This window comes from Rhipicephalus sanguineus, chromosome 4, assembly GCF_013339695.2.
Source record: "Rhipicephalus sanguineus isolate Rsan-2018 chromosome 4, BIME_Rsan_1.4, whole genome shotgun sequence".
Taxonomy (NCBI): Eukaryota; Metazoa; Arthropoda; class Arachnida; order Ixodida; family Ixodidae; genus Rhipicephalus; species Rhipicephalus sanguineus.
The window spans coordinates 161,813,906-161,827,130 of record NC_051179.1 but is presented as its reverse complement, the minus strand read 5'-3'; the positions used below and the strand labels follow the sequence as shown (position 1 = coordinate 161,827,130).

Sequence of the window (13,225 nt, the reverse complement as noted above, 5' to 3'; positions counted from 1 at the left end):
GCACTTGAAAATAACTGTCAAGCAGGAGATAATGCTGATGCCGCTCTGTTTGATCGCGTTTCTTTCCATCCTTGGCTAATTGGCACGTTGGTTACAATTGCTTTGGATTCATAATTCATAAGGCGTAGCCCATCACGACAGGGACAGAGGGATCCTCACTGTACTTAAGCTCGCGATAGTTATTTGTATACTGTAAGATATATATATATATATATATATATATATATATATATATATATATATATATATATGTGTGTGAGAACTAACAGACATTAATGCCAAAGAAAGTATAGGGGATGATTTTAGTAGTAAATGTATACTTGTGATATATATATATATATATATATATATATATATATTGTGAGGCAACGTTTAGGACTGTCAAGACTCTTCTTTATTGTCCCGAGTATGAGCCCCACAACACAAACACAGTTGGTGATGATGAATATGTACATATGAGAACATGAAGGGCATAAACAATGCTCACACTAATCTCCCCGCGCGCGCGAGCGGCCGGCCCGGCCGCGATTTAGGCGGGAAAGGTACGCCGAACGAATGGCTTGAGACGCGATACGTGCACTATCTCAGAAGCACGGTAACGACGGTCCGAAGAGACCTCGACGGGGGTGACAAGATAGTTCACTGGGGATGTTTGTTCACGAACAACGTAAGGTCCAAGGAAGTGTGATTGAAACTTCTCACACAATCCAGGAGTACGAACAGGCGTCCAAAGTAGTACTTCATCGCCAGGATGGAAGGTGACGTCGCGATGAAAGCTGTCATAACGCTGCTTACGGTCTTGCTGACTGGCCTCTGTGTTGAGGCGAGCACGCTGCCGACATTCCTCAAGCCTAGAGACGAAGTGTTCTGGTGTTGTTGTTGAGATTTTTGTTGTTGCACTGAAGAAAGAGGCGTCGATGGCGAATGTCGGCGCACGACCGTAGAGCAGGTAGAAAGGTGAATATCCGGTAGTTCGTTGGACAGCGGTGTTGTGTGCAAACGTCACGAACGGTAAGATTGTGTCCCAGTTATCGTGGTGTGGTCCGATGTACATTGATATCATGTCGGTTAGCGTACGATGGAATCGCTCCGTTAGGCCATTTGTTTGAGGGTGGTAGGCTGATGTCCTCTTATGAACTGTGCCACACGTCTTGAGCACTTCTTCAAGAATTGTCGACAAAAAGGTCTTGCCGCGGTCACTCAACAGCACGCGAGGTGCACCATGGCGCAAAACTATGGCTTCCAAAAAGAAGGCGGCCACGTCGGACGCAGAACTAGTGCGTAGAGGGGCGGTCTCCGCATACCGTGTGAGGTGATCGACCGCTGTCACAATCCACCGATGACCTGCTGGCGTTATGGGAAGTGGCCCGACCAGGTCTATTCCGACTACGGCAAAGGGTGTTTCGGGACATAGGATGGGTTGTAACAGGCCAGCAGGAGGTGAAGTTGGTCGTTTCCGGCGTTGACAAAGTGCGCAAGAAGCGACATACTTGGCCACAAAGGTAGAAAGGCTAGGCCAGAAGAAGCGGCTCCTAACACGGTTGTACGTCTTGTGAAACCCCAAGTGGCCAGCGGACGGGTCGTCGTGCAGTGCTTCGAGAACTTGTGTTCGCAGCGAACGGGGAAGTACTGGCACCCACCTATGCCCATCGCTATTGTAAGTATAGCGATGCAGCACATTGTTTTCCAGCTTGAATTGCCTTAGCTGACGACGTAGTCTGGCATTAGGAGGTGAAGACGTTCCACTGAGGTATCCGATGATGCGGTCACAATAGGGGTCATCACGTTGATACGAGGCGAACTGAGTGCAGCGGATGGAAGACAGCGACTCAGGAACTGCCAAGGGCGATAACGTCAGTGAAGATGAAGGCTCAGGATCACCTGATGAGCAACGAGGGTGCGTGGTCGGAGAAGAAAGTGGCAGAGGGCAGCGAGAGAGAGCGTCGGCATCTTGATGCTGTTTGCCAGACTTGTACACAACGTCAAAAGTGTATTCTTGCAAACGAAGTATCCAACGACCGAGGCGTCCAGACAAATTTTTAAGTGAGGACAACCAGCATAGAGCGTGATGGTCGGTAATCACAGTGAAGTGGCGTCCATAAAGATACGGTCGAAATTTTTGTATGGCCCAAACTACAGCAAGACATTCCTGCTCTGTTATCGAGTAGTTCTGCTCCGCAGGTGTTAGGGCGCGACTGGCATATGCAACAACTCTCTCTCGTGAAGTGTCGTCGCGTTGTAGGAGGACAGCACCGATCCCATGGCCGCTTGCATCTGTGTGCAGAAAAGTGGGGGCACTCTCGTCGAAGTGACGGAGGACGGGATCTGATGTCAACGCACGTTTAAGAGCTTGGAAAGCACACTCGCAGTCATCAGTCCAAGCGAAGGCCGTTCCCGACGTGAGAAGCTTGTGTAATGGTGACGCAATGGCAGCAAAGTGACTGATGAAGCGGCGGAAGTAAGAAGCCAGGCCAAGAAAACTTCGCAACTGTTTTTGATTTTCGGGGCGAGGGAAACGAATCACGGCAGCAATCTTGTCCGGGTCTGGTCGAACGCCATCTTTACTGACAAGGTGGCCCAGCACTTTGATACTTTTGCTGGCGAAGTGGCATTTCTTTGTATTGAGCTGAAGTCCAGCATTCGAAATGCATGTTAAAACTTCGTCCAAACGCTCAAGGTGCTGCGAAAAAGTGGAAGAAAAAATAACGATATCGTCTAGATAACATAAACAGGTTTTCCACTTGAGGCCACGTAAAACAGTGTCTATCATGCGCTCGAATGTTGCAGGAGCGTTGCATAATCCGAAGGGCATTACGTTGAACTCATAAAGGCCGTCCGGAGTTGCAAAAGCTGTTTTGTCCTTGTCCGCTTCGTGCATAGGTATTTGCCAATACCCGGACCGGAGGTCGAGACTAGAGAAATACTCTGCGCCTTGAAGGGAGTCGAGGGCATCGTCGATTCTTGGTAACGGATATACGTCTTTTCTGGTGATATTGTTAAGGGCTCTGTAATCGACGCAGAATCGTACAGAGCCGTCCTTTTTCCGGACCAACACCACAGGAGATGACCAAGAGCTGGATGAAGGTCGGATGATGTCGCGTTTCAGCATGTCGTTGACGTTGTCCTCGATGATTTTGCGTTCCGCCGAAGACACGCGATATGGGCGGCGGCGCACAATGGAGCTGCCATCGGTCTCGATGCGATGCACTGCGACGGAAGTGCGGCCCAGAACCTTGGAGTGTACGTCAAACGAAACGCTATGCTTTTGAAGAAGGTCTAAAAGGTCTCTCTTTTGCTCAGCAGTGAGATGGGGATTTATGGTCGCATTTAAAGCAGCTGTCGCAGCCTTATGATCAGTTGAGGCAGACAAAGGTGGCGATTCTGCGCGAAGGGAAACCAGAGAAAGAGGCTCGGTGTCGGCGAAACAACTCACTGCAGTGCCCTGGGGCAGCATCACTGGCGAAGAAGTTGGATTAAGTGCGGCGACCAAAGCTCTACCATCGTTAAAGCGCACAAGGCCAGGCGCGATGGTAAGCCCCGTGGGTATGCAGCGACGAGATGGAGCAATGAACACGTCACCATTAACGACGGTGTCAGAAGCCAGTGTAATAATATTCTCATCTCCCGGCGAAATGCAACAGTCAGAGGCTGTGACTAAACGGAAGCTGCGAGGAGCGACATCGGATGGAAACTCAGTGTCTGTCATATGGATGACTCGCTGACGACAAGATATGAAAGCTGACGCTGAAGAAAGAAAGTCCCATCCCAAGATGAGTGCGTGAGTACACGAGGGCAGCACAAGAAACTGAATATGATGAAGGATGCCATCAATGGAAACGCGCACTGTACAAACACTGGAGGGCCGAATAAGAACTCCGTCAGCACAGCGAAGGGGAGGGCCATCGTATGGAGTCTTCACTTTCTTCAAGCGGGAACAGAAGTCTGCACTAATTACGGAAAGCGATGCACCTGTGTCCACCAATGCCTCAGTCCGTATACCTTCAACATACACCAACAATATATTTGACGGGCGATCCGGAGGAGTCTGATACAGTCCGAAATATGCAGCTTTCCCTCCCGAAGCTGCACTATTTAGTTTTCCAGTCGGTGATCAGGAGTCAAGGTAGGTGGGCGAAGTGGGGAAGAAGAGCGCCGCAGCGGTGAAGGCGAGCGACGACGCGGAAATCGGGAACTGCCAACTGCGCCGAAGTTCTGCGGAGACTGCGATCGACGTGGGCTGTTCTGGTATGGGCGACGATACGGCGATCCATTGGTGTAAAATTCGTCCCGTTCAAAGTCGTCGTAGCCTCGTCTTTCGTCTTGCTGACGGCGTCGGCAAAATCTCGAAATATGGCCACGGATGCCGCAATAGAAACAAATCGGCCGAGGGGTGCGCCAGGTGTTGTAAGGCTGGACCGGCGCTCGGGGTGTGAGAGAGTTGAGCGAGCCGTGGACTCCAGGCGCCTGTAGTGGTGTCTGCTGGGGCTGTGGTGTTATGGCAGCAATCTGGGCATAAGTTGGGGTTGGCAAGGGATGCGGGGTCGGCATGGGATGCGGGCTCGGAACTTGCGTGCCGGTCATGGAAGCCAATTCCTCCCTCACGACGTCGCGTAGATTGACACCAGGTAGCGTCGTACGAACCTCAAGATGGCACGGCGGAGCTTGTGCGTGGAGTTCCTCTCGGATAATCGAGCGGATCAATGCACGCAGCTCGATGTCGTTGGTTGGCCTCTGGTCAGACATGTCAGGTTGCAGGCGTGTGGTCTGAAGTTCGTCGAGGCGCTGACATGTAGCGACGATATCGGCTACGGTCGTGGGGTTCTGCACTACAAGCGCATTAAAAGCGACGGTCCCAATACCTTTCAGCAGGTGGCGCACACGGTCATTCTCCGCCATGGAGGTGTCGACGCGGCGGCAGAGGGCGAGCACGTCTTCGATGTAAGATGTGTATGACTCGCCCGTGTGTTGAACACGCCCAGCAAGCCTCTTCTTCGCGATATCTGAACGCACAGATGGGTTGGCAAAAATCTGGCGTAGTTGAATAGTAAAAGAGGTCCAAGTCGGGAAATCTGTAGCATGGTTGAAGAACCATGTCTTTGCGACGCCTGTGAGGTAAAACGCAACATGGGTGAGTTTCGCGGGCTCATCCCAGTGGTTGATGGCACTCACGCGGTCATACTCCTCCAGCCAGTCTTCAACGTCCTCGCCGCGAAGCCCAGCGAACATCGGTGGGTCCTTCTGAGGGCTGGTGACCATCCAAGAAGGGGTGGCCGCAGGGGCAAGCATTGGGGTTGCTGCCGAGCTGGGCTGCTCGTCTTGCGACATCACCGAACGCAGGGGGTGTAAGCGGCGTCCCGAACGGAGCTCCAGGGATGTATTCGCGGTCAAGCGGGAGAGGATCTGTTAACGAGAGAGGATTCAGGGACCGGACAGCACTCTCCACCACTTGTGAGGCAACGTTTAGGACTGTCAAGACTCTTCTTTATTGTCCCGAGTATGAGCCCCACAACACAAACACAGTTGGTGATGATGAGTATGTACATATGAGAACATGAAGGGCATAAACAATGCTCACAATATATATATATATATATATATATATATATATATATATATATATATATATATATATATATATGAGAACTAACAGACATTAATGCCAAGGAAAGTATAGGGGATGATTTTAGTAGTAAATGTAAGGTAAATGTGAAGAAAGAAAAGTGGACGAAAAGATAGCTTGCCGCGGGCAGGGACCGAACCCTGCCCGCGGGGGATGGCGGCCGCGGTAGCTCAGTTGGTAGAGCATCGGACGCGTTATTCGAAGGTCGCAGGTTCGATCCCTGCCCGCGGCAAGCTATCTTTTCGTCCACTTTTCTTTCTACACATTTACCTTTCATTTACTACTAAAATCATCCCCTATACTTTCCTTGGCATTAATGTCTGTTAGTTCTCATTAATGTTGTGTATAACAAAGAAAACGAGCCCTTGAAATTAACACTTCTTTCCTTCATATATATATATATATATATACATATATTGATTGATTGATTGTATATATATATATATATATATCTGATTGTAACAGACCTACTTACTCTGACGAAGGCTGTGCCACGGCCGAAACGTTAGTAAAGGCATTTTTTCCTTTTCAAAACGTGCTACCTGTAAGTTCATTCAATATAGAAAATACCCGGACCTGTCGTGCCCTCCCTATATATATATATATATATATATATATCCACAATAACTTCGACTTCGAATTTGGTAACAAACACTTTCTCCAAATAAACGGTACAGCTATGTGTACAAATATGGCTCCGAATTACGCGAATATTTTTATGGCATCTGTTGAAGAAATTTTTCTTGCAACCAGAACATTGAAGCCTCTCGTCTACAAAAGGTTCTTGGACGATGTATTCATTATGTGGCGCCACGGAGCGGAAAATCTCCTTTCCTTCATAGATGATTTGAATTCAACTCACCCTTCAATATCTTTTACACAGCTACTCGAAATCAACCATAAACTTCCTTGATGTCTCTCTTCAAACTAATGAGAATCGTATCCACACAAACCTATGCAAGAAACCAATGGATCGCCATGAATACCTTCACTTTAAGAGTAGCCATCCACTTCACTGCAAAACAGCCATATCATACTCACTAGCCCATCGATACCACCGAGTTTGTTCGGATGTGTCAGATTTCGAAGGTCATGCCAATGATCTTAAAACGACCCTTGTGGCGAAGGACTACCGAGGGAGTATCATCGATGACCCTATAAGCCGGGCGCGGAGTTTAGATAGAAACGAAATTTTGTCGGGCTCGAGACCATGCCATTCAAGAAACCAAACCAACCTTATCCTCACGTACTCGTCCACACTACCGCACCTCAACAACATTCTCTGTAAACATTTTAACATTATACAGCCGAGTACGTGCCTATCCTCAGTGTGGTCTACGGCCGCTGAAGGAACAGAAAAGCCATCCTGGTTAGAGCAAGACGACCGAGTCTGAAAACAGGGAATCGAGTTGCAAGCCATGTGGAAAACAACGCTGCCATGTCTGCAGACATATCACCACAATATGTGTGGTCAAGGCTTCTTCCTCGGACTTCACATTCAAAATTAGAACCTCTAAATTGTGACAGTCAGAATGTTGTACATATGCTACATCGCGATATCTGTGCCAACTAGTATACGCGATGCGCAGCGCCTATTGGGGCGCCACTGAAAGCCGCGTAGCGGCGGCCGTTGGAGCCGTTGGCGGCTCGCGTTGCAGACGTCTCCTTTCACTGCAAGCATGACGGAAGTGCGCGCGTGGGATTTGCCGCTTGTGCGCGTCCCAAATAATTACTTTTGCGGCGATAGTGTGCGCAAAAGAGCCGCATTTTATAATAGTGGACATGTGTCCGATGTCACAGCTTTGTCGGACGACAATGTCACCATACGCGCCAAGTGTTTGCCACAGACAAGCGTCAACAAGCTTCCCTAAGAAGTGGAGCTCATCGAAAGTACACGGCTTTCTTTGTAACGTCCCGATCACTAAGCCTGCGTGCGTTGACGCATGAACCAACGTTTTTTTCTCGACACAGTAGCTTCGTTTACGTGCCATGTGTTTATATAGTAGATTTTGAGGCAGCGCTGTCGCACCGGCGCATGGATTTCACAGGTGCGGCCACGCGAAGGGTCAGCGTTGGTAAAACTTTGAAACCAGGACGATAAACTTATGAAACAATATCTCGGCTGCTTGCGCTAGAGGCGCGGGACTGAGTCACTGCGGAGCTGGTGGTCACCTAGCTTGTCATAGCAGCTTGGCTACGTGTTTGCTGGGTGTGGTCAGATAAGAACGTCGGTGCATGTCCGTCGACCCCTTGTAATATTGCTGCAAAAATATATTTTGTTGTCTATAAGTGAAAGCAGGCGTTCTCTTATTATTTCGACCTTTCTTAAGCGAATTGAGTTGTTTCTTGTTTATGTTCTTTCTTTTTTTTCTTTTTTTAGGGAGCAGGCGAGCGCGGTCGGGCGGCAGAAGCGCCGCTTGTGCCGCCAGGCAGCGTTTGCGTTATCACGTACCGACGTGCCATGGGGTCCTCTCAGTGGATACTCTCCAGCCACCTCCTTTGTGAGCCGTACGCACCGGTGATCGCATTCCAGTGCCATCATTAGGTAGAATCAGAGGCGCAGCCAAGGGGGAGGGTGGTTCAACCCCCCCCCCAAAAAATATTCAGTTTTGCTTGCGTATATATACACGCACACATACAAACGCACGCACGAACATACATAAATTATAATAGAAGCCCCCCCCCCCCGAACAAAATTTCTGGCGACGCCCCTGGGTAGAATGCAGCCGATTTCGTGCAGCACACGTGTGATTCCACGGCGCTTTTGTAAAGGAGTCGTCACGTGCCCCACATTCTCTGGCATTGCGCTTCACGCCATTCGTTTTTCAAGAGAGCCTAGGCATCGCGTCTTATCAGTAATAACAACCTAATGTGCATTGTAGCGTCTACAATGCAGGCGAGGGGACCAAGTGTAAACGTAGTAGCGTTTGCTGAAGACGTAGCGACATAAATGGAGAAATAAAAACACGGCAATCGTTCTAACACTGCCGTAAACAAAGCGCGATTGCTTACCTTCTACGTCGTACAGCCGCAATCCACCGCCGCCGTCACTCTCGCTCATGAAATAGCACCGGAAACCTGTAGAAGTGCGTTCCTGCCAATTGTTTCGATGTTTTTGAGCAGCCGACAACGCAGCAGTTATTTTTCGACATCGCTGAGGCCCGACAGAGTCGTTAAATCACGATGAAAACACATCCATCCGTGCACTCGCGTAGACGCTTGCGGGAACACTGCTCGCCGGGACCCATCAGCACTTCCGAGCCGTGGCGGCAGATGGCGTCGTCGGCGCTTTGCGCATCGCCTATAGGCCAGACTGGGATGGCGTGTAGACTACGTCTGAATAACCACAAAGCTCCAAATTTCCCTTTCTCTAAACATCTGAGTTAGCCAGAACACTCATTCGACAAAATACGTGTCACCCTCCATCAGGCAGTACTCCTGAACGGGAACAAAGAGAGTCCTATTTCATCCACACATTTGAAACAGTGACACACGGCATAAATGAAAACATGAGGAACCTCTGGCTGCTTCGGTCATGAATCCTGGCAGTTGTAATTCGTGCTGGATGCTAAAATGCGGTACCAAACAAATATCTGGGTAGAGGACCGACCGGACGCGTATTATGAATTGCTCACGCCGCAGTGCACGCAGGAGGGAAAAAAGAGAGAGCAAGGAAGCAGCCAGCGGCGCCCACGGGAGTGCTTGCGCGCTATTGGTTGTTTTCGTGAGGTCACGTGACTGGGCACGCGCGCGCTCCTTTTCGAACGCACGCTCGCCCCTCGCCACGCCACAGATCCGCGCGCCGAGAGCGCGTGCGAGTGGGTTTCGATAGGGTGATAGTTTCGATGTGGTTCGACTGTCAACGTGAAGTGCCTCCGCATCCACCTGTGGACGGACGGCGACGCGCACTAGTGGATCGCCAGCTACAGTTAGACAATTAATACGGCATGGATCGCCGACAGGGAAACCCGAAATCCAAAAGCGCCTCCAAAATCTTTGCCATGTTAGCTTGATGGTTAGTGGAATCACGTAGGTTTGGCCATCTTGGTGTTCCAATGCTGTTTCTAGCGCATACACGAGACAAAAACAAGTAACACCGACGAATACAGGCGCTAACTTCCAACAGATTTATTTTCAAAGCGTTGCACTCATACATATGGGATTGGTGAAAGGCCAGGTGAATTATGGTAAGGTGAAAGGTGAATTATGGTCATTAATTATGGTAAGACCTTATTAACTGAGACATGGAGCATCCTGATTAATTGCTTCAGTTGATATGTTGCAATGTGTTGAAGCTGGTCATTGTACCGGTATCTTCACCTAGCGATTCTATAAAGTAGCAGTGCGTTACAGCGAAAGCTGTTATGAGATCATTTCAACCGCCGTTTTTGGCGCCGTAGTTGTCCACCGCCGCTGCCACCGCCGCCGGTGTCCGTAACCATTCTCGCGCGAAATAACAGGGTGGAACGGGGTTCGAACCTGGGCCCTCTGCGTGGAAGCCCAGTGTTCCATCTCGGAGCAGTGCCGGTGCTTGAAACTGCCTTGCAAAAAGACGCCATACAGGCTTCGTGTCCGGAAGGAACCACAGTACTCTATGTAATATAGCGTGATAGAAGAGTGAAATAACAAAGAGGCGTCACACGGCGTGAATTCTGTAACCAGGCCTCACACAATGCGTATTGCGCAACGAGTAGGTTGTTGAATGCTTCCAACCGATTTCAAAGGGCTCTGCCACAATTCTTCATCGTCATCAGGCACAACATCAACAAAGTGCGCATAATGCCTTACATGTTTTTAGCGGGTACAACGGCTCTCCGTTGAATGACGAAAAATTGCATAGTGGCTGCTTCCCTACTTGACAAAAATTATGATGAGTTATAGCGTAGTGGGTTCCTCGCAAGTGCACCTCTATTGGTTGCCAAGGAAGGCCATAAGCCCATGATCCATTTCCTCAGGGTCTCAATAAAGTTCTTCCTCTCTCTCTCTTTCTCATGTCAACATGTTATATTGCATGGTCGGAGAGCAAAATAGCGACCAGCCATCACACAATGCGAATTACGTAACTGTTGAGCCGTTTATTGCTTCCAACCCATTACAAAGGGCTGAGCCACAATTCTTCATCGTCATCAGTCGTCACGTCAACAAAGTGCGAATAATGCCTTACAGATGTGTAGCTGGTACCTCGTTTCTGCGCAGAAAGACGAATAATGGCGGTCTAGGTGCTTCCCAACTACACAAATAATGTGATTTACGGCGTAGTGGGTACCTTGCTCGTGTACTTGTATTAGTAGCCCCAAGAGAGCTTACAACGAGCTCTAGAAATGCCGCTCTTCCAGCTTTCGCTGTGACTGTGCTGCGCTTTCCGCGCAGGCCTGGCGGCGTTGTTTTTAACATAAATTGGAAAAGGTTGCAGCTAACTTAGATCAGAAGTGGCGCCACTGCTTATTAGGCTTAGTAGGTGAGAAAAGCTTTGTGGCTTTTCTGACCTACTAAGCTTTCTTTTTGTAATGCTTCTAGTAGCTTTTCTGGTATTAAACAGAAGTTGTAGTTTTTTCAGTGGCCTTTTGGTGGTCACGTGACTCATTTTCATTGTATAGCTAAAAAATGTTAAGCTTATAGGTGTCCTTACACAAGAATTCGAACACATTTCGACTGTTACATCACACTGCTGGGAGCACATAGGTGTCATCTGTATTACATCACCTGCAAATGCAGCCTAAAACATACTTTAATTTATTAAGTTCGTGCAAGTCCTGAGTCTGAAAGTGAGACACCTAGCGATGTAGTTATCGCGCATTTACTGTTTTGTAAACAACGTACCTCGCGAGTTTTGGCCAGGTCACTGGAGGCCTTTACAGTTGCGTCCACGTCTGTGTAGAGCGCGTGAGCAGCTGGCGTTGCTCTGCGGGGCGACACCTTGCGGCAGTTTCGAGCTCTGACGTCTTGGCAGGAGCATGCGTGGCATGACTGTGTAAAGTGCGCGAGCAGCCGGTGTTTGCTATTCGGGGCGACACCTTGCAGAATTTGCGGGCTCTGACGTGGTCAGCATGACCATTAGGCCATGCACGCTCCTGACTCACCACGTCAGAGCCCGAAACTGCCGCAAGGTGTCGCCCCGCAGAACAAAAAAAAATGGCTATTAGCGCGCTCTACACAGACGTGGATGCGGCTATACATAAGGTGGAGAATGGTGGTAGCAACTCCTGATGATGCAGAGCCTAACGAGAGATACACAAAGCTAACATCACAGCAACCTACACACTTTACTGACTGTAAAGCAGTGACCGTGAAAATGACATAAGACTCTACACAAGTAGAAGCAGCAGGACAGGGTGGGTGCAGACTTTTGTCCCGTCCCCTGCACAGTTTCATTTCAGTTTCAATGTCGTGCGAACTAACCACCCAACGCGCATTACCTGAGTGACAGTGAAATCATCAACTCACAGTGCTCTCATCATTGCGTCTTGACAAGAACACTGATATGACTGCAATAAAAAGTTCTAAAATTTTATTTGGGCAAAACACCACAGGATGTCGCTGCCAGCTTACTGGATGGCTGCGGAGTGATAATGGGGTGTCCGCAGACGCTCGGAAGTCTATGGACAAAATAATTTCTTTTTTTCTGTCGGGTCGCACCGTGTAGTAGACCTCTGGCTCTCTCGATCACGTCGCAGTGTGCACATACGTGGTTTCCTTAAAAATCTGAGCAAGCAACCCATCTCAGCTAGTCCAAACTACTGGCAATGCTGAGGGGGCCACCTACCCTGAACGACATCAAAATTGAAGATGGCAGCAACGATGTTTTCAGTTAGAACAGAACGGAGTACATGTGGGCTAACTTGAAAGCCCTCTCAACTTCTTTCATGCACATCACTTTGCAACAAAGGCTCACAAACACAAAAAACACATAGCAATGCGTTAACACCATGGGAAGCACGGCATGGACACACCTTCATTGATGAACCAATGCCAATTTCAAGCGCCGGAAAACTTACCATGCAGCATGTATGTTGCCACGAAAAATTGGATACAGTCGCCGACCGTTTATTCCGACTTGGTAGCAAGCGCTGAAAAGTCCCAATAATTGAGTCCGAAAGGATCGATTCACCAGAAAAAAAGCCCCATTATTGCTCCAGTAGCCGGAAAAAACTTATCAATACATGTCTGCACACAAGCACGATCAGACGACCAAGTCGGCCTGTACTTCAGCTAGTGCTTGGCCATAAATGTAGGTTGTAGTGCTGTTATGGCCTGCGCTAAATCCGCATTTGAAAAGAATAGTGTGGGTGGCGCTTCATCGGAGTGACTGTTCACCTGCGCTGGTTTAGGGGCCTGAAAGACAATCTTATCATCATCGACCTCGGCGAGAACCCCCGAGCAACATCGGATTGAGGTCGACCGCCTTCAATCTGACGAATAATTGCGGCTTTTTTCGCCATCGTCCGTGTGTTGTAGTTGCCGCGTTTCTACTTCAGTACCTGCCGCGCAGCTGGAAGGGGTGGCGTCGGAGCCATTTCAGTAGATCAGGCCTCGCACGTCAAGCAACAAACAAGAGAGCAAGAGTAAGATCAGGCCCAGCCGCAGAAACAACTAACAAGCATACTC

The 13,225-nt window shown here is 49.1% G+C and overlaps 1 non-coding gene across 1 annotated transcript; it reads left to right on the top strand.

Annotated features, from left to right (window-relative positions):
- The first annotated feature begins 5,779 nt into the window (after positions 1 to 5,779).
- Trnat-cgu (transfer RNA threonine (anticodon CGU)) lies at positions 5,780 to 5,852 on the top strand. Its single transcript has one exon. It is a non-coding gene; the product is annotated as a tRNA-Thr (tRNA).
- The last annotated feature ends 7,373 nt before the right edge of the window (positions 5,853 to 13,225 follow it).